Source organism: Struthio camelus, chromosome 4 (genome assembly GCF_040807025.1).
Source record: "Struthio camelus isolate bStrCam1 chromosome 4, bStrCam1.hap1, whole genome shotgun sequence".
Taxonomy (NCBI): domain Eukaryota; kingdom Metazoa; phylum Chordata; class Aves; order Struthioniformes; family Struthionidae; genus Struthio; species Struthio camelus.
In genome coordinates this window covers 9715823-9738054 of record NC_090945.1, presented here as the reverse complement: position 1 = coordinate 9738054, position 22232 = coordinate 9715823, and the positions used below count along the sequence as shown (strand labels likewise).

At 47.7% G+C, this 22232-nt stretch overlaps 1 long non-coding RNA gene across 2 annotated transcripts; it reads right to left on the bottom strand.

Moving 5' to 3' along the window:
- Positions 1-330: 330 nt before the first annotated feature.
- On the bottom strand, positions 331-13042 carry LOC138067121 (uncharacterized). 2 transcript variants are annotated; one of them, XR_011140786.1, is made up of 5 exons: positions 12894-13042; positions 9903-9980; positions 6766-6879; positions 2561-2706; positions 331-2215 (listed from the first exon to the last, which is right to left on the bottom strand). It is a non-coding gene; the product is annotated as an uncharacterized lncRNA (long non-coding RNA). The 2 variants fall into 2 exon arrangements; XR_011140785.1 differs by having other exon boundaries at positions 331-2706.
- Positions 13043-22232: the final 9190 nt, after the last annotated feature.

Here is a 22232-nt window from a genome sequence, read left to right as displayed (position 1 = left end):
GGCTGCAAAAAAAAAAAAAAAAAAAAAAACACACACACACACACGTGTAAGCAGTCCTGACCATACGAACTTCTTTATCCACTGAAGAAGGCCTTTTCAACATACTGTATTGACATGATCTTATGTACCTACCACAAACACATAATCATGAATAGTTAAGTACCAGATGTTCGGCACGATCCAAAATGCCACTTGGTAAGGCCTGACAGGAAGCAGAGAATTTCCACAGCCAACATATAGCTTTAGCTAAAGATGCAGGTCTATAGTTGAAGGACTAATGGCCTCAACCTTCCCAACCAGTGACTTGCCTGTGTTTGTTTGTTTGTTTGTTTCTTTCATAAAGGAACAGAAAGGAACAGGGGTTCCCTCTCTGGGTCATGCTAGCAAAGCATATTATATCACTACAATACACCTGATTCTTGGTGAAGTATGCACTGAAGGAGATAACTGAAGTTCACTATGACTCTGTGGAAGGTAAATACGTCTCGTGCATCTTACTGTTAGCGTTATTTACGCTGAACGCAGGACACACGTCTAAGCTGTATAGCTTTCCAGCTCTCAAAAAGTCTACGTCTCTCCTAACTGCATTGAAACACGTCTCTAGGCGGCATTTAACAATTCACATCAGCCTAACTCTAGCGCGGTTCTAGTGGACTGAACCCAACTGCTCAGTATCACCTTGGACTCTGCTTCCGTCAGCATGAGACACTCCAGTGCGAAGGCTAACATCTCACTGGATCTGGGAACTGACACAACGAGCTCACTGTTGCTGTCATTTCAAGCAGCAAAAGGAGGTAGGTACTAGGTTCTGCAGTCAGTACTCCGTCTTTTATTCCCCAGCAGTTCCTCTTCTCTCCCCTGACTCCCAGCTTTAAAGGTCTCCAGTGCTGCAATTAGTGCCTTGAGGCCAAGGGGTTCAGACCCCTCCTTATCCTGAGGGGGGCTTAATTCCACAAACTGTCCCAGACTTCAGTGGGCACTACTACCAACAAGGAGGCAGAATCTAACCTTTTAATTTCCCCTCCTCTCACTTCCAGGTTTTGTTCCTCTGCCTTTTCTCTTGCACAGCATTACGTTACTCAGTGACTAATTCTATTATAAGCTACGCGGCTACTTACAGACTACAACACGAGGGGGGCCTAACTATGGCGAACAGAGCTGAGTGATATGATTGGCCCCTGCAGGGGTGCCCAGGAAGTGCTTCACATCACACACTGCACAGGACCAGGAGCAGCCAGAGAACAGTACTGTGTCTCAACTGAGAAAGGGCAGCAAACAAGGCAAGTCACACCAGGGTACTTCAACAGCTCTAGGGCAGTTTTATGTGGTTGCGAGAGCGAGCCTTTTCCAGGAAAATAAGGCCATGATGTTACATGCATAGATACAGACACATACGGAGTTCCCAGAACATCACCTAGGCAATACTCAAAATGCGCCAAAGCATTACTCCTGCATACCATAAACCTGATCGCCTCCATCTCTTAGGCAATATCAGACAACTGCAAAATGCGGATTCAATGATCTGCAGTCCATAGATAAGGAAGAAACACCGACAGGCCATTACATAGCTATACTCAACCCGCGGAGAAGATGGACAGACACAAAAAGCAAATTCTCAAAGCATTGCTAGCAAGCTTGGACATATTCCAGCCTCAGCAAGTTTCCACTTTGAGTGGAAGTTTCCAGTTTGAGTGCTTACAATTTGCTTGAGTGCTTAAAATGAAAACGTATATTACTTCTAGTACATTCAAATGCTGGACTCTACATCTATTTAATTAGTACGCAATTTCAGATTGAATAGCAATTACAGTATTAGAAAAGCTTTATTCAAAAGTGAAAGGGGAATAATTGAATTCCTGCAACACAGAACTAGATTGAAAATGCTGAAAATGTCTTGCTCAATTTGGAAGAGTCCAAATAACTAGTTCCCCCTCCTACCCACTATGTTATAGTTTAGGGAAATACCAGGTGAGAAATGAACTTGCTTGACTATGTAGAACATTATGCAAGCTGCTCTTCAACACAAGGAGGACAGCCTATCTTGCACAAAGCAAGCAAGTTCCTCCGGTAGCCTGGAACTCCTCCAGTGACATCTATTGAGCATTTGGCTTTGATCACTTGTTTCCTTGCTGTTCCATCGCTCTGACTTTTTAGTTTGTCTCCGTGAAATGCATAGGTGTCTTAGACATGCACCGGAAGACACTTGTGCAAGATGCTGTAAAAATATAAACCACAACACTTATCTAAACAGTCACAAGCTAAAACTAAAATGAGACACAAACAGCTACAGAGAAGAATAAAGGAAACTGAAATAGAAGTGGTCAGCGTTAAGATGCAATGTTTTTTTTTATTATTATGTTTCTCCTAGAATGAGTTTTCCTTTCCACACGTTGACAGAGCTTGCCAAACGTAAAACTTCTTGTCAGGATGTACTGATTCTAAGAAACCTCGGAAAGGTTTTTAAGGCCACAAGCCCTTTTGGTCCGAGCCACAGAGAACAGAACACACTTGCAGAAGCCTCACAATCATAGCACAGATTTCAAACATGGGGAACACTTACACAGCAAATCTTGGCATTGCCCTCTTCCCCATCCCAGACTACTCCTCTGGGTCCTGGGGTTTCTGGGGAAAGATGAGCCTTTCACCTTCTCCCATTGACGCTGGTCATGCAGGGGCTTGATCGAGTCTGCCATGTCACTGATGAGACTACGAAAGCCAGAGTTACTCCGTTAAACTGGATCCACTTGTTCATGGAAAGCCTCAGAAGGTCTTGAGCTCATTCCAAAGTAAAACAGGAAAGTCTGACATCTTGAAAGCATTTCACAGGAGAGTGAGGAAAGATTTGAGAAAGGAGCCTAAGAAGAGGCATGAAGTATATTTGCCATGAACTCTATCAACAGAAAAGGACAAGAGCAGGTGAAATGAGAGGGCCAATGGAGGCCCTCAATCTAACAATGTCACAACGTTAACACATCTGCTAGTGCCACATGCTTAGATTCACAAGGCAGGAAAGTTTTCAGCAGGCATGCTACCTCTCCACTGAAAGGCCTTAAAAAGGGAAATGGAGAAATAGGCATACTAAACTATTCCTCGGTGCTGAGAAATGGCACCAGTGACATTAAGCAGATCAGAGTTATTAGACAGGAGTAAGAGAGAGGGCTGGTATCAGCTGTGCATACACCATTGCTGACATAAAAAAATCTTCCCCAATATCCTTACATATCAGCCTCTGCTTCCCCACCGTCAAAGTCCACTGCACAGCTTCGCCATTAACTTCAGTAAGCAGGCAAACAGCTCGGGCTCTGCACGCATTTCTGGGTACGCTCCGACGTACAGCGGGAAAGGTAGAGACCACTTACCCTATATTTCAGGAAGGGAAAAACTGGCTGCACATGTTTCACAGCTGTGCACAATACCTTTGTTTTGCCGGAAGCTCACTATAAATCTGTTGTCTAAATGTACCTGTTACCATGATTTTTAATTTAAAGGACTTGGGGAACACCCTTGCACCTGACCCTCATACAACCATATTGATAGAAATGGTTGAAACGGTCAACAAATTGACAGAGTGAATCAAAGAGAGCAAGGCTTCCAGTGAAGGCAGGGCAGGAAGCCTTTCCCTCAAAAGGGGTAGAAGTGTGTAGAAGCTGGTAGTAGAGTCAGCAGTGGATTTAAGGCTGGGCTGAAAGCACTGGCCTACAGAATAATCCACAAAAGTAGATGAACAAATTGATCCCAGGGCAATGGAAGATCTGAAGGAACAGATCTGAACAGGACTACAGTAGCAGAGGCAAAGGACAGGGTGAACAAAATGCAACCACAGTCTGAAGGCAAGCAAAAGCTGCCAAACGTAACAGGATGCAAGAGGATGGGGCGCCAGCAGCAGTATGCAAAGCGGAAATGGACCGTGACAATACAAGAGTCCACAAAAACTGCATGGTACAGAATGAAGAAAAATAAAGCTGAGACACTGCAAACACAGAAACCACAGCATAACGTGAAGGACCGCGTAGGAGGGAGAAACGCTGAAAAGGCATTCTGTCTCTACCCGGCAGCCCAAAAAGAAACCAGCAAGCAGTTGAGCTACAGATGAAAACACAGGGCGGGAATAACTGCAGAGAAAGCCCAGCATCCATCCAGAGGGTAGAGGTTCTGCTCTTTTCCAAAAAAGAAATTCCACCTACAGAGACGGGTCCGGCACAAGGAACGTGACAAGAGGAACGAAAGAGCAGAGAAATGACTGGACAAAGAGGAAGAAAAAAAAGAAACAAAATAGGGACTTGGAGACTTGGGAAAAGTGAAAGATAAATAATTAGAGTAGGAGGAGGGTGGCAGAAAAGAAGTCCTGCTACACCCAAACAACAGAGACAAAGCAAGGGAAAGGAGGACAGACAATACAGAAAGAAGGAGAACAAATCCAAAGGACCAACACAACAGGTGAGTAGGAGAGAAACCCAAATAATGCTTCGTTTACACGACTGGAACAGGAATCGCGGCTGACAAGGAGCCAAGTGTGCAGAGGGGATAAATTTAGAGATGCACTCACACGTGACCGAAGGGACACTGGAGAATAGAGGACAAGAACTACAAGTAGAGAAAAGGACAAGTCTGGCATAAGAGAACGCTAGGAAGAAACCAGTAAGCATGCAAAACCGCAGGCTACAACAAGATGGGGAAATAAACAGGAAGAGCAATCTTAGCAGAAGAAGGGAAGAAGCAAACAGGCAGAAACAGGACAGGTGACAGAGCCAAGGGAATCCGGTAGCCAGAAGGTTGAGAGATGAGAAGCTACTAAACAGCTATGACATGAAGACAGCGGAGAAGAGTGAGCAGACCGATTATAAAAGGACATTCAAGAAGTAAGGGAGGGGAAGAAAAAGGAACAGCTGATCTCAGAAGGCAGCTGACAAAAGGTTGCAATAAAAAATATAAGCAGCCACATATATGTGATGGAGTTGAGCCTAAACCGATGCTTCTCAGAGATTCTTGCCTGTCGTCAATCTCCTTGCTTGCTTTCTCTATCCAGCTAGCTTTTCATTTCTGTCTCCATGTTCTGGCACGCGTTCTGGCACCACCCAGCAACTCCATTACTTCTACTTCCCATGAATCATTCTTAGACTTAGGAGAGGCAGACACGAACACGTCAGCGATCGATCTTTAAGTCCCCTGGAACAGTGTAGGCCAACCCCTCTCCCATACAGCTTTTCTTTTTCCATAAGCCTTTGTCCAGCAAGACAATTAAAAAGACAGTCTTCATTTGCAAAGCTAATCACTGGCTCAACAACACGTCTTTAACGTGGTCCATTCTGGAGTCAGAAACGCTAGAATTCACTAACACCTCTCACAGGTTATATTATGCCACATCTCAGGTGAAGACGTGTCTAAAGAAACAACTCTAGACCACAATGGCCTCTATCTCGATATGCCTCAATCGGTCTATACATATCAAAAAATAAAACAAAACCATCTTGTTACAAATACTGACAATCCAACGGCTGACACCTGAACACAACTGCAATGATCATGATACTGAAATAGGGTTCACCTGAATACAAGGAAAACAATTTTCCTTATGAGGATAACTAAACACTGGAACTGGGGCCCAGAACACTAGCGCAGCCTCCATTCTTGGAGGTTTTCAAGACCTGAGTGGACAGAGCACTGAGCAACCTCGTCTGAATGCAGCGTTGACCCACGTTGAGTAGGATGTTGGACTAGAGGCTTCCAAAATTCTCTTCCAACTTCCACGGTTTTGTGATTCTATGATGAACACAAAGGCGGGAAATATTTTTCAAGTTTACATCTATGCACTTGCAAAAAAAAAGGAAAAAAAAGGATGAATCCTGAACCTGCAGCCACAGCATAGCTCCTGTCACATAACGTTCTGCAGAATCCCCTTCCCTGGAGCAGAATTACACTTCCTAGTAAAGTAAATGCTAATACTCCTTACACAGAAACCAATAAGGCCTTTCTGCACAACGACAGTTGTGATAATCCAGGTGAGATAAGGAGCAGCTGGATAATTTGAGTCATATTTTAGAATCCAAGTTAGAAAGCACGAGTAAAATACATTTTTCACAGAACTCTCTAGTACTGCAGGTTTAACTCCCCTTCTCAAACACACGTATAGTACAAAACAGTCGTATGGAAACTGGACTTCTTCACAGCTGCAGCCTGACTTCCCTGGACTTTCTCACGGGAACAACACCTACTTCCCTCTGGGGCTGTGAAAATGTCTTTGACTATTGAGTTCTGACTTGCTGCGCTCAGCTTCAGAGGACCTACTTGTTCTCCAGTGCTCTCCGGCAACGCACCTCGTCTGCGGCCAGAAGTAAGAGGCTAGATAACAAGGGGCAAAAAAGTCTGACAGCTACATGTCAACTCTGGAAAGCACACTGCCTTCCACTTGGTACAGTTATCTGGACTAGGTGTTGCTTCAGAAGGTACCTGTGCTCTTATTTAATTCAGTAAACATTTCAAAGGCCTTGCCCATTCTGTTCATGTTTCATAATTTCTATCAGTGTCACCTACCCTATATTCAGCTAGGGTCAGTCTGAACATTAATTTCCCTGATGTCTCCAGTTTTTCTAGGAATCAAGATTCTCACGGACAAATACATACAATAACATTGGGAATAAGTTAGCAGAACTAGAACAAATTCCTGCATAGTTCACTTCTAGGAAGCCTATTATGACAACCACTACTAAAAACAATCCTAGGACAGGTAATTTAATTCTCATAGAGGCACACAGCTTTTGGACTTACCTCCGTGGGGATGAATACGCTCACAGTTGTGCATCTAAGTAAACCGGATGAGCAACACAATGCCTGAGCATGCAAAGGGCACGTGCTGTCTCAAGTTCACCTTGTGCTCAATTCCTAGAAATGCAGAAGGATATCAAAGCACTGCCATCTTTTTCTTGTTTTTTCCAAAATACAACCAAACTGGACAAATCCCTCAGAATATTTGGAACTACTCCTCTGAACATTCACAACAAAGTTCACTGCTTTTTCCCTTTAACAATATAACTGTCTGGGGTTGTTTTTTTTTTTTTTTGGCCAATTAAACCCGTTAAAAGAAACCATGACCTGGTCAAGCCAGGACACAAAGAACAGAAAGAGGGAACACAGAACACCCCTAAAAATCATTACTCCCCTAGGAAACTGACAAAGTAGAAAAAGCTATTTTTAACTTAAAAATCAACTTCACGGCAAGGCAGTTTGTATCTCCTCAACAGCAGCCAATCCACTTACCAGGCAACAGCAGTTTTACACATTTTACAGCCTTGGGGAGGCAACAAGCAGCCACATTTCAACTGCTTATTACATACACAGTCAACACATTAAGAAGTAATGCACATACACGCATAAGCCAATATAGAAGTATATCCACTTGCACCTGAAGTGCATGCTCCTACTGGGAACAAGAGCATGTTTACAGGCTAAGCAAATTTTCCCCTTTTGGGATCAGAGGCAGAATCTCACCTGGAGGCCTTAAAAGCCCCATGGCTGCTTGGGCAGAGACTCCCCAGGGCAGGCGCAGTAGAAGAGCCTCAGCACTCATCCAGCAGCTGGACTAACAAACATGAAGTACTAGCCACACGGGGCTGGACTGCAAGAGAGCAGCAGCACCACCGCAGAGATCCGGGGCGGAACGATGCTATTCTGCAGTCTGGGGAAGCTGCCGTGAGTTGTGGCAGGCGTAGAGCTGACAAGCTGCGCTGCTGCTGCTGCCGCCGCCGGGGTACCTCCGCAAGGCCCACTGCAGCATGTCACAGTTCAGCCCTGTCCGCGTTGAGCAAGCAACTTTATACTAACATAACGATGCCCTCCCCAGTAGGCACTCTGCCTCACTCCAACTCAGCAATTGCTCCCACAGGACTTGCACGCGCCCAGCACAACCAGTTTCCCATCTCCCCACAACTCCAGTGCGAGGCATGGTTCCAGTAACAGGTAGCCCCTGCCCAGAGGGGCACGCAATCAGGACAGCTGTTAAGAGACTGGAGTATACTCCTCTTTTTAGGATAACACCCTGGGGGAACTACAGGACTTGGCCAAGTTGTTACGATTTCAGTTAGATCATATTAGAGATGATAGACATTAATACACATCACATGATTTCAATTTATAAAACAGAAATTATGTAATAAATATACATGTTAGATCATTTAAGTGAAAGCATAATATAGGAACACATCGTTAAGCTTCAGTCCAGCACTTAAACATCAAGAACATCCAGCACCTCAAATAAAACGAGCATTGCAAATTGCACAGATGAAGCAGTTCTCAAATACAACCAGAAATTGCTACTTCCTTAATCCCAATACCCATTACCCTACCTGGGCGAGCAGTCAGTGAGCCTATGCAGGCAAGGCCTGTGTAATGCAGTCAACACTCCACCAATGCTGTATTTCCAAGAGGCCAGGTGTCCTCTTGGCTCAGTGGAATAATTTCTGAAGCAGAATCTAATGACAATTCCTTGGAGGAGGCCCCAAAAGCTGTCACCTCACTGATCCTGCTCTTTGCTACCCTTGATTTGATTGCAGAGTTTCATACCCAGGTCTAGATTCGAGAAGTGATCGGCAGTGATTCACGGCTTCAAGGCAAGGGGCCCTCTTAGCCACGCTGGCTCTTGCCAGCATTTCTTGGGCAGGAGAACTGTAGATGCTTTCCATCAGGTGAAAAACAAAACCTCCCGAGAGCATGGCTTTAACCCAAAAAAACCTCTCCTGAATATCTTTCTTCTGTCTCAGGAAGGTAGTCGAGACAGCTGCTTCACACAGGTGGGATTCCGTGCAGTGAATTACACTGCTTTTATGGCTGGCTTGAGACACACAGTCTCCGAACAATTAATTTTACCACTGCAGCTTCAACCTACGAGCACTTTTTATCACTGCAGAAAATCCTCATCAAATCCTTATGTGCAGGTGCAACATAAACACCTTGGGGAGAGCACAGCCCCTGTGGCAGATACAGTTGCGAGCACATTCTACAAGGGACAGAGGAACAGAAGTAGAGGCAGGACACAAGGCAAAACTCTCCCGGCCTAAAGAAAAATAGAAGCACCTCTGCTGCCTCTCCCTGCTGCTCAAAAACACCCAGCCCCTTCTCATCAGCAAGGGACCTCGCCCTCAGCCAAAGGGCACACAAAGAAAGCCTCAGGACTTTGTTAACTGGTCACTGAAGAGAAGGGCTTTACACACAAGCTGTTGAGGCACAACCTCAGGAGCAGCTGCGTCCATCTCCCCACTGAACCCTCCAGAGAGGGAGGGTGGTGCAGCCAGCCCCACTCCCCCCACACTCCTCAGCTCTACCCAGTCACTGCCAAACCCACCCAACCTACTAAGTAATTCCAGAGCCACAGCTGGCTGCTGAGCTGGGGAAGAGCCCTTCCTCCAGCTCCAGGGACCTGGCTCTCTGCAGGAAGACCACCCCTGCGCAGTCAGCTCTGCGCTCCACCCGGCAGCTGGCAGAGCCTGGTGGCACAGAGGACAGGGGCGCAGTGGGAAAAGTTTGCTCCAGAGGCCATAAAATGGGAGCTGGAGAGAAAGTCTTGCTGGCAGTGGTTCCAACTACTACATAGCAAAGGAGCAAGCTGCACAAAAAAGCAGCCGACTGTTTCCTTTGCTCCTCTTTGGGGCAAGAACAAAGTTTCCCAGGACTTCTGCTCTGCTGCGGCATGCACTGGCTGCAGCCTCCTTCGGTGTGTAACCCAAGACACTCAGCAGACTTTGCAACTCAGTTGTCACAATCTCGCAAAATTGGCCCTTTGGTACAGAGGGGCAAACCGAGGCCAATACCCTGTCAAGTCATCCCCTTCACCTGCTCCCCCACACTGACAGCAGCCACACACACTGCTGGATCAGGCTCAAGAAGTGCCCGTCAGGGTTCAAATCACTTACCACAGCTAAGCAGTGAACCAGCACCAGCACTGGAGACTGTGGCATTCTCTTGCTTTGAAGACAAGTCAGATCATCCCTCTAGGAAAAAGAAAGAAGTTTCACCCTTAAAGCACCCCTCCGCTATTTTCTGCGGCTCTTCCTTAGTGCATGGCACCTCTTTGGTGCTTCCACCTGGATTTTTTGGTAGCGGTTGACAGAGTTGAATGAAGGCATTTAGCCTGTGGAACTGAACTACCTCAATGAGAGGCATCCTAGGCAGGAACACCTTCAGCACTTCAAAGCGCTCATATAAAAACCGGTAGAGGATTCCAAGTTGTTAGTACTGTCGTCATCACACAGTTACATACGCCTCCATAGCGCCATCTGAGACAAAGCGGACCTCCTCCTGACCCGGTCATAGGACACTGGCATCCCTGGGAGCTATCACTGCTTGTGAAAACAACAGTCTTCAGTAACATTTAAGTCTGCGGAGAACTATCCTTGGCTTTTGCCATTACTAATGTTTTTAGTTTTCCACTCAAATTAGGAAAATGCTCATCTGACCACTTTTGTCTCCACATTTAAATGAAGAGGAGAAAAAAACCCACAACCCCTCAAATACATTCCATGCCTGTTCTCTACCGTGACCATACCCCTGATACGAGGGTCCAGGGACCCTCTGTGCTGATCAGCAGAACATCCCAGCGAGGCAGGGACAGCGCGCAGGCTAATCCAGTGCACGGCAGGAGGGGAAGGCTCCAGCATGCAGAGGGCACCGAGCAGGCCCCTGGCTAACCACGGTGGTCTCCAGTCCCCCCGGCATTACCCCGATCCCTAGGCAAGCCTGAAGTCACTCTCATTCTCTGGTGCTGTGCTGGCTCTCAGCTGCTTAATCTAGCCTGAGCTCGGCAGGGAAGTCCTGGACCTCTGCGCCGTTTCTAGAGACGGATGCGCAGGCCTGTGCCGTGCTTCACTTCTCCTCCTAGCCACAATACCCTCTTTAGAGTCATTCATTAACGAGCGAGTTGCAAGCGGCTGACCAGCGTTGGGGCAGTTAATGTCTTGTCACTAATGGTCTGCCAACAACTATCATGCAAACGTTCACACCAACTGGGCAGCGTTCTGCTTGGGCCAGGCAAGTAATTCTGGAGATTAACGGTTTGTACATTCATCAGACCAGCTAACTAAAGGGTCATGACATGAGCCAGAACCCTTGAAAACTGAAGAGTTGTGTAACTTGGATGCCTACTGGCACAAACACACATTGAACCCAGCTGTCTCTGTGAGCCTGTGTGCTTGGTACGGCAGTCAGATTTTCACTCCAGGCCAGCGTAACTCTTTTCTTGGCTGCCCCGGTCTCAGAGAGGTCACCTCAGCCGAGATGGAGTAGCCTCGTCCTTACAGATGCAAACGCCCCAACACCTTCCCCCCAAGACACAGGTCCGCGGAGAAACGCTCTGCTGTTTCACTGCGCGGACAGTATAGGAATGCCACCTCCAGACCCTCCAGACCCTCCGTTTGCGTCCCAGGAGCTGAGAGACCACCCGTAACAGGGTGGGAAAGGCTACCTCAGCCGCTTGGCTGGACAGAGGGGTTTCCTCCCACGTCAGGGAGCACGTACACCTCTTTTCTCACCATTGTAACTACTAGAGGCACAGGGCCAGAAGGAAAGCAGTCCATTGGGGACCACCCGCTCGGGCTCCACTGCTCTTCTAGCCGGCTCCTCCTCTCCCTCCCCTCCCGGCAGCATCGCTGACAGCACCGTATCCCCAGCCGGTCCCGAGAACCGCACCCGGGGCTTGCAAGAACCACGGCTCCTCCTGAGGGCAAACGTTAACAACTCTTGCGCAGGAAAGGCTAGGGTGATCCAACCTAACCGCACCCTGATCGAGAGTAACTGGGACAACATGTTTCTGCAGCGAGTCTAAGAAACTCAGCATAAGAAGGGTAAGATACACTGCTCAAAGGGAGCATTCATTCCTGCACGCCTCCAAGAGTGACACCACACCATGGGTCCCAGCCACACGTTCTGCAACGACAGAAAGACAGAAAGCTAGTTTCCAAAAAGCTGCAGCATACGGACCACCTCTTTCTTTGCCCTCCAGCCTCCTCCTGTTCTGATTCACAGGCTTCACGGGCCCACAAAAACTATCAGGCCAGATTTAAACGGGCAAACAGAAACAGTCACATGGCCTATGAAGGAAGTCACAGTGCTGGCAGAAGACATCAGGAGCTAAAGCATTTGCTACACAGACCCAACCGTGCACCAGGGAAGGGCTTTCAAGCACAACAGGCCTAGGCCAGATATGCACCAATACCACTAAGGCAAAAGGAGCTCGGAAACCTTGTACAGATCTCCCCGTTCCTAAACGCATATGCCTTCTAAAATCACGTCTCAGAAGACGCTGGGGTGAACCATTTGCCCCAGTCATGGGAAGGGCCATGAGGTAATACGGTGTGGCACAAGGAGGTGGGGAGAGAGCTTCTGGGGCAGGACACACCCCCACATTTTCTATTCTTGGGCTCTTTTGGATTACAGACCTGCCATCTCCCCACACAAAGAGCACCTGACTGGGAGCTTTTCAAGTAGCCAGAAGCACCCTAAGCTGAAAGCTGGTCAGGGAGAGGACTTGGATTTGTCACTACCTGGGGAAGCTGAATTATTCCTGGCCACCACCTCTCCAACGGCACCACAGCCCACAGGCAGCCACCCCACGGTTACCCCATCGCTGGGCACAGCCCGCTCCTCCGCCAGGCAGCGGCCCAGGGCAGCCCGCTCGCTAAGCTACCGCGGCCTTTGCGGGGCCAGGTAAAACGTTACCTCCGCTGCCAGCACCAGCTCCAGCGGGCTGAAGCCCCCTGCTCGCCCAGCCCTTCCCCACCGCGCTCCCCAGGAGCGAAGCGGCACCCTCCCACCCACGGCTGTCCTGCGCGTGAGGTGGGGCGCAGCCCCCAGCCGCCCCACACCCCGGGGCGGGAGCCGGGCCCCGCCACCCCGGGGCCTGGGCTCACCCGCGGCGGCGCTGCTCCCCCCAGGGGCGCGGCGAGGCCCCGCGGCACCTCCGAGGCCTCCAGGCCTCGGCCCCAGCTCTCACCGCTGCGCGGCCAACGGCCCCCGACCCGCCAGGCCGGGCAGGAGGGCGGGCAACGACCGAGCCCCCCCGCCCCCCCGCGGCCCGACAGCCGCCTCACGCAGCCCGCCCCGCCCCGCCGCCCCGCTATAACGGCCGCCGCGCGACCGCCGCCCCGCCCACCCCAACGGCCATGCGCGCGAGACCGCCCCCAACTGCCATGCGCGCGCGAGAGCGCCCCCTGCTGGGCGCAGCGGCCGTGCGCGCGACAGCGCCCCCAACGGCCGCCGCCAACGGCCGCCGCCAACGGCCGCCCGTGAGGGGCCCGAGCCGCGGCCGGTTCCCCGCCTCCAGCGCGGCTCCGGCCGCCCTTCGCCGCCGCCTCCCGGTGGAGGCTCCGCCGAGAGCCTCGAAGCTGCTGGCTGGGCGGAGGGGCCCGGCCGGCCCTGCCGGGCAGAGGGGACGCGCGGGCCCAGGTAGGCCAGCGAGGCCAGCGAGGCCAGCGAGGCCGCTCCTCGGGGTCAGCTGGCGGGGAATCGCCGCCCGGCCCCTTCGCGGCCGCGGGTCGGGCCTGACGAGGCCCGCCAGGAGCAGCGGCGCGCCTGCGCTCGCGCTGACAAACAGCCGCCGGGGCAGCGGCGCAGCGGAGAGGTCCTGGCCAGCTCGGCCGCCCGGGGCAGCCCTGGCGACGCGCTGCATCGCGCCGGGCGGCGAGTCGGGGGCCGCCCCGCTCGTAGCGAGGGCACCCAGGCGAAGGGGAGCCACCCGCAGAGCCACCCCGGCGTTAGCCGTGGTTTGCTAAACGGCGCTGAAGCGCGACGGAGGTCACGGGTCGCAAGGTCACGCGTTCCTGGAAACGTGGGAGTCGGGGCTTGGCCTCCACTTTGTCCACGCTGCTTCTGCAGACGAGTCTGCAGACAGGTTACCCTAGTCCTTTGGCTTCCAGGGCAACGCTGCTGCCCTTGCGGGGGAGTTACGTTTTGGCCTGTTTGACTGTAGCCCGGCGGTTACTGGTATTTCCAAAGGCGCTCAGAGGTTCTGGTTGAATCCTTCTGCGATGCCTCTGCGTACCAGAAAGAAAAGGTGGTGTTTTTTCCTCACAAACTACCTCATGCAACCATCTGGGGAAACGATATCTTTCGGAGCGGGAACGACTCCTTCTTACTTCTTTCGACTCTGCAGCGTTCAGTTTGCCTTCTGTCCGTCTTTCTACCTACAGTGAGGCCATTTATTTTGCTGGGGTTTTTTCTGCTTGCTCTACAACCTCCGCATCAACCGAGTGATGTGGCTCCCCTCGTAGTCCCTGCCCTGAGGGAACTTTCCCTGGGAAATGGATTGCATGGGTTGAGCTCTTCCAGCTCCCGCCCTGTCTGTACTCAGCTGAGAACTTCTCTATCCCGTGGAAGACATCCCAAGACTCTTCCTGCAGCGTCTCAGTCCCCTGCCTTTTCAATGAAGCCCACTGGAAAATGGTCTAAGTTCAAACGTGTGAATAAAGGTGACAGAATATGTAGATAAAGCAGTTGTTGGCCGCTGGGTATCTGTACAATCTAAACAAATTTCCTCCTGTGGATCTTCCCCACGCATTTATTTTTCATTTTTGTCACAAGAGGGCACTCTTTGCCTAACTTCGTTAACTTTCCCATCCACAGCTTGATGGGAAAAAGCAGAAAGCAGAGATGTTGTTGGGATTACACCCAGTAAGCGTGATGACGCTTACGTTGCGAGGGACAACGAAAGGAGACCCATTTGGAAAGGCAAATCACATCTTCAGCGGGACTGACTTCCTCCTGTCTTTGAAAGTCACAGGGCAGACAGCACGAGCAGGTTACGGCAGCAGCGTGCCGCGCTGAACGGGCGCTTCGGGCGACCGTGCCCAGGGCTCTCTGGGGCCGGAGGGCTCTCTCCTCCGGCGCTGCGTAGCAGAGCGCAGCAATCCCAGCTTCCCTTCTCGTGCTCAGTTCGGGACACTTATGGCTGTGCTGGCATAGGTATGGATAAAGTTGGAAGTAGCAGAAACGCTAACTTTTCTGGCGTTCATTTGTGTAAATCATACTACACAAGACTCAGCAGCTCCCAGGAGAAGCACGCAGTGCTGCTTGAATTTTGTTTTCGGTTTTCGCTAAAGCCAGTTTCAAAGCTTCTGCTCTGTGCTGTGCCAGCTGCCCGGGTGACATGGACCCCTGGACTCCTGCGGGCATGGGTTATTCTGAGCATGATATTCATTGTCCTTTGCGTGATTCCTGAGGAGGCTTTTTTGCAGTTTTTAAAACCTAATTCAAAAGTAGCAGACTAAAAATAAAGCCTTTCAAAAGAATCCATATAGCACTTCGCACTGGAAATGCGATCCAAATCATGATGAAGCTAATTGAAACGCATCTCTCTTCCTCCCCCGCCCTTATTCTTCACTATTCTGATCTCCAAACAACCCAACTGTACAAGCAATTTAAAACTACTGTGCCCCGTATGCAATTCTTATGCAACTTTATGACCTATAGCCTGACAAAGAGCATCATTTCGGTATCAGTTGGCTTGGCTTTCTTCCCTACCGATGAGTCTCCCGGCGAGAATCTTGCCTGACACATTCTCATTGTTTGCCACGAGTAAGTGGCTGTAACGGTCCAAGGACAGCAAAGAAGCTCATTTTGTTCATGGCAAATCCTTCTCCCCGATTCAATAACGCATGTGGTGTGCGACTTGTAAATTGGTTCGTGTACGTTGTCACATCTGCTGGATCAGCCACAGAAGAAGAACAGCACAGTACAACAGGAGAGTGAAACAGTCCAAATTGATGATTACATCGTCAGGTTAAGGGTTAACCCGCTTATCAGGTTAAGACACCTAAGTTCAGCTATATGTGGATGGCTCAGCTCCTGACATCGTCAATGGAGACTTACAGTCCAGTTCAGGAACCAAAGCATAGGCCTCTAGTAGTCCATTAAGATGTCCCAGAAGTATCCCACAAGGCCTTCATCTTCCACTCTATAAAAAGCTGGGTCTCTTGCAAGTTTTGTGCCCTACCTGCCTGTCCTGTGTAGATATCTCAGGTATCCCAGAGCATCTAAACTGCCCATCTGCCTCTGATGGACATGCTGGGCTCATGGGTTCAATGCGTCTATAACCCTTGCTAAGACTTGTTTCAGCTCTCACTGAGAAAAGTTCCGATCTAAAAATCCTTTAGATACTGAAGCACACTGCATTTCACATGTTGAATGGGAAACCTTATAGTAAGCTTGTAATGTGATCTCAGGGCTTGAATACCCACGACTGCTGGCTAGCCTGGTAAGGGGCTGGTCATGACTCATCCCAGCCGAGCTGGAGATGGACTGCCTTAGAGACTGTCTCTTTCTCCAGTTCTGGTGAGCGAAGGAGCTTGAGCCTTCACTCACTGGGCCCTCAGACTGGATTCCCTTGATGAATAGATGAATAGCAAGGAAGGCTGCTCCTTTTTTTTTTTTTTTTAATTTGCTCCTCACCGAAATAACCTGTGTTTGATAAACTTCTGAATATGCTGTAGTAAAACTTGAATTTGATGCAGTTTCTGGCAGAAGACTGACAAAATGTTGTTGTAAGATAATAATAACGAACAAGATAAAGAGATTCTTTAGCTGATTTGATACCCTGTGTGGACTAATTGATTTATTCCATGTTTACACTTATTTTTTTACTGCTGAGCAGTCATCACTTTGACTGCAAATCAGTTTAAATATTTTGCATGACATTCAGTCCAAATAAAGGCAGTAGAAGATTTTCCATTGAATTTAATGAAGGCTGAACTGAGTCCTTTGAGGAAGACATTGCATGTTTTGCTGGTTTTATTTCCTCACCTGGTTGTAAACTATTTTGGAAACTTGCAGCCAGGAAAGCCTGTGCAAAATGATGATAGCCACACAGAGTCAAAAGAGAGAGCAGACTGTGGAGCAAAGGCTTGTGTTTCAAACTGTACACTTGCAGCTAATACCATTTAGCAATATCAAAGAGTAGATTTTCTTTTCATGGTTCAGATGAGCACTGAACATTATAAATATTTGTGTGTATGTGTCTCATATGCGATCCAAATCAAAAGAAGATTGTTCCGTTTTTTTATAACATGGTTTTGAATGTGTTTTTCATTTCATTTATAAATACTTATGTATATTTAAATGCAGAAATAGCAGTATGATAGATTTAATGCAGCTAGCAATTGGATGTGTACATCTGCAGAGTGGCTGTTGTTTATAAAGCAGTTGTATTCCTTAACTTAAATTGTGTACAAATAAACTTACAGTGCAAGGAGCAGTGCATTCACTTTTTGCAATGGTATTCCATGCAACAGTCCAGATTCTTAGACCTGAATTGTACTTCTTGTCCACATGATGCAGAAGAGACCACGACAGAAGAGGCTAACTGAGGGCTAGAGAGGCATGATGTTATTTCTTGCAGCACAGTGTATTGCCTGGATGCCCCCCCAGTCAAATTATACTCTTCCTTGTGAACGTGTTCTGAAATCTTTTCCTATTATGTAAGCTGCATGTACATATGATTCATTTTGTTTCTGGACTGTATGCAGAGGAGTGAAGATTTCCAGAAATAGAAGCAGAAGCTGATACAATACAGCCTAAACATTCCTCGAACTGACCCCAAATCCATTTAACAGCTAGATACACTTTAGGCATCAGCTCAGAACCAACAGTGCTACACTGTCATAAAAAAAGGAGGAAAATAAGGGGTTCAGACCTAGGTTATTTCACAGTGCAGGAGATGGTGGGAAATTTGAAAGGAACTATTAAGACGATGGTCAGACTGTGCTTATTATTGCAAACTGTGCTATTGCTTTCTAATTTGTGATCAGTAGAAGATAAAGTTTAACTGATTGTTTTGGGTGTGTCATGGATATTTTAGTTACTGTCTGTATGAGTTCTCTCCTCAGCGTTCTTCTAGACCATTTTGCCTTTCTGTCTTGTTGGCTTTGCTTTTATTTGTGGCTCCCTGAGAAACCCAACATGGTATGCCTTTTTTCCTGTTCTTCTGCCACTAGAGGACATGCCTCAGGAGGCAGGAGGGATGGCGATTCTTCCTGACTGAGAACAGAGCCGAGGAGCAGTCAGCCTGCACTCAGTGGACAGGAGTGCCTTTCCTGAACTCCTACACCAGACCGGAGATGTAGGTAAGCACTTAGGAGGGAGGCACAGGCAGGAGCAGCAGCAGAGTGAATAAGGAAATCCCCAGGTATATGCTACCTCCATCCAGTTTTTAGTGTACGTGATGAATTTTTGCCATGTCTTCACAACTGTCCTTTCAGCCCTCATGGAGAAGGGGGCTTAGCCACCCAGTGTTGCACAGCTCTGCCCCTAAATTGGCATACCGTTGAGTTACCGCCCTAACTTGATTAGGATTCTGGCAAAGAGTTTGGGACACTACATCTTGAGTACCACCAGGGTTCCCGCAGGCTCCCACGGTATGTTGTGTCATCACAGATGATGATGGCATTCATCAGAGCAGCTGTTGAGTCACATCCCACTTTCTTCCCTGCAACATCACAGTTACCCTGTTTCAGCCCTTGGCCTCTTTCCTCAGCTTGTTTGTCATTTGTTTATCAGCGCCAACACTGCTCCTGGCTCCAGCAGGCTGCGAGGTGGCACCTCTGCTAGAGACAGCACTCACCCTGTCTCCACCTGAGAGCACCCTGCAGGACCAGGAATCAGTAGCTACCTGTATCCTCCACTGTGCTTGGAACGGACACGCAAATAACCCAGCACAGGCCTTTGACAGCATTCTGCTTTCCTTTTCCCTCCGTGGCATGAATGCGGTGAGATGACTTAGGAGTAAGGGCTTCTGGCTAGCACCATCCTGCACCTCTCTGGTGCTTTCTTAAAACTAGATAATGCTTTTATTTGTAAAAACAGTTGGAAACTGTTTGATATGGAGCTTATTATTCCGTAAGAAAGGCTGACAAGAAAAACACTGGTAGGGTCCTTGATAAGTGCAAGAGATAAGGGTAGCTTTTGCCTAGCACCTTTCTCTTTCATGGAGCTGGCTGATGACTGAGCAATCTGAAAAAAGGAGCTGAATTGTCAAGGCTAATAATATTTATTTTGAAAATTGTATGCAAACTAGTGAAAAACTGCATGGCATTGAAGTTGCCTGGATGCCTTATCTGTTAATAGAAAGGGGAAAAAGTAATCTCAGTGCCAAAAATATTTGAATTCATATGTAAAGCAGTGAGGTATGGATGTTGTAGTGGGGAAGCCTGTAAGACTTTTGCATTAAGTGAGAGGAAACAGCTATCTGAACACTTAGAGAATCTCTGTGATTTCAGGCAGGTCTCGTTCAGCCCAAGGTCTCACCTTTTTCCTTTTCCTTGAGCACAGTTCAGCTTTGTGGGGAGTGTTAAAACAACAAAACACAAAGATCTGCTGGAGTTTTACGAGTGGCCAAACATATGACCTTAGGACGAGGGTGTTAATTCAGTTCTGAAGCCTGTGATTTTGGCCTCTTTCCCCTTTTGACTGTTGTTTGCATTAGAAATACTATCCAGAGTTATTAAGGTAGGTCTTCCACTCACCTAGCCTCACACTTCAGAGTTATGCTGACTGCGCAGCTGGGGTGATTCTCTACCCAGCGGGGTTTATCTCTCTTCTCAGGCTAATATCTGCTCTGCTTCCAGAGGTGACAACAGTACCCTGGCAGCTGAGTGGAGGCACAGAGTGAAGAGAAGGAGATATGAAATGGCCCATCTGGGTAAATGCGTTACTGCAGGCAGCCCCAAAGTTGCACAGGAATCACTGCACTACCAGGTGACTTATCCTGAATGCTTTTGGTCCTTTTCAATACAAGGCAACGCAACAGATTGTCAGCAAACCCAGATTACACAGCATAGCTGAACTGTTGGAGGAACTGAACAGAAGCACCTGAGGTTCATATATTCTGGCCTCTGCACCCAGCCAAAATCACCTTTTCCCCATGAAGGAGAACCGCCAAAGAACATGTGGCTTTATCTAGCTTGTAATTGACATTATTTCTCCTCCTAACTTGGACTATTCTCATTGAGTTTGGGCAGAAAGTTCAAAACGTGATATTTGCTGTATTGGAAAGACCTCAGCCACTTCAAGCTGTTACTGCCAAGATTTGACATATTGATTTATTTCGGCTTACAAAATGCACTGTTCTACTGTAGTCAATACAGAAAAGATCTCTTGGAGCCATTCAAGTTCACCTGATGCTGCCACACCTCTTCAAATCCTGAGTTCTTCCTCATTCAGGTCAGTCCTTTTGAAATGATTTTGCATGGCTCTTTACTCCACTGTGCAGCCAAGAGTGCTTGTGCAGTTTTGTGATGCACAAACTCCATCTTCAGAGCAGAAATCAGAGGGTAAATTCCCAACTGTACTTGCGCTGTAGGGAATACTTTGTGCCCAGATAAATCCTTTAGGGACAAGTCCCAGCTGACCTCAGCAAGGCTAAAACAGAGAGAAAGAAGTCAAAAACACAAGGAATGAAGTTCTTTATAGCTCAAAATCAACACCTTGGTTTACATCCGACAGTGCGTTGGAAGCTAGTGCAGCTGTTGGCATGCAGGTGCAACTTACTTTTGGTCAGGGAAAGCAGCACCAAGAGGATGGGCAGCTGTATTCTGCAGCGGATGGAATCTGATTGGGTTTCAGGTGGCAACCCCTTCTCCATGATTTTTGCCCAGATGTTGGGGTAGCTTCGGGCAACATCGTCTTCCTTGTCCCAGATTAGCCCCCAGCTTTCAAGACCAAGGTCAGGCCTCCAACTAGGCCAAAAAAAATGGATGGGCCTATCTGTCCACAAGTCCTGCCAGCAACATCCAGAAGTAGCTGAGTATTTGACAGGTCTGAGTTACCACAAAAAGCAGCTGAGATTCTTTTCTCTTCCCACTGCTCAGCAAGCTATCTCTGAACAGACGTGGTTTCCCCTGCCTTGGTCCCCCAGGACCTTGCGGTCGAGTGGGGCAAAGCATCGTTATCCTTATTTGACAAAGTGGGAGCTGAGGTCATGAAGGATCTAAGCAACTTGGTGACTTTCTACGTCCCTCTGAAGAGCTGTTTGTAGCTTTGGGTTTAGTCACCTTTGACAGATTGACAATTTGATTTACCTGAGACTATGCAGAAAGTGTAAGAAAGAAGAAAAAAATTAAAGCCCATCATTTCAGTTGTATTGCAGTATGCTCCCATAAATTCATCCCTCCTTCCTATTCTTTGCAAGGCAGCACAACAGTGGCAAACTTTGTATCTCTGAGTTCCTTATATGCTGTAGCATAGTTATTTTGCTTCCTGGCATGCATTCTAGCATTTTTGACTGAATTCTGTACTTCTTGACCTGAGGCTGAACAAGCAGGAGTAAATCAAGGGATACATATACACACACCTGAATATATCTATTCACAAGTGGGGCTTTTTAAATGTGTAAGATCTTATGAGATGAAAGGCCAATGAAATGGATTTACACCACATTATGATTAGCATATTTTGTGAGCAGTGCAACTTTAGAGAAAAAGGGAGGCAGTACTAAAGAAGTTGAATGCTGCATGAGTAAAACAAGATAATTATTCTTATGGGTGGAAAGCAAGGAGGAAATTATGTAGAGAGTACATGTAGAGAGGTGGAATTAATGACAAAAATTTAAAATTATGGAAAGCTAAAAAAAGAAAAGTGATTCTAAATTAGATCCAGCAGTCTCTGTTCACTATCATTTCACATTCTCTTGGAAATCACTATAACCTGCTGCTCGCTAAAAAAAACCTCATTTATGAGAATGAGATTCTCTGATCTGTGTTACAATAAAAGAACCTCAAAGTGAAATATGAAGCGGAGAAGAAGGCAGCATCTTTTCATAAAACTCTTATGAAAATTCCATGTGGCAAGAAGAAAAGTGTTTTTGTGCAGGTTTCATACATGAAAGTCCTATTCCTCTTCATCATTTGAAACATACATGTGTCCCCCTTATATGAGGTAAGATCTAAATTTAAGTTTTATGGGAAAAGGTTGTTCCTCTTGAAAACAAGCAGCTAAAAACTGAGCTTTGTTCTAGAGGAGAGAGTTAATGTTTTTATATGGAAAGTTTGATTTATGAATGATTACTAGTAAGCAACTCCAAGCTTGGACACTCTTACCTGTAAACATGCTTTCCTGTTGCTTTGTGTAGTGCTGATTAGATCACCTAAATAGGGAACATTCTGGAGTTCAATTTGAGCTTTAAGCCTCTTTTTGTTAATAAATAAATAACATCCATCTAACAGGCAGGAATCAAGACACAAGGTAAGCCTGGGGTGCTCTTT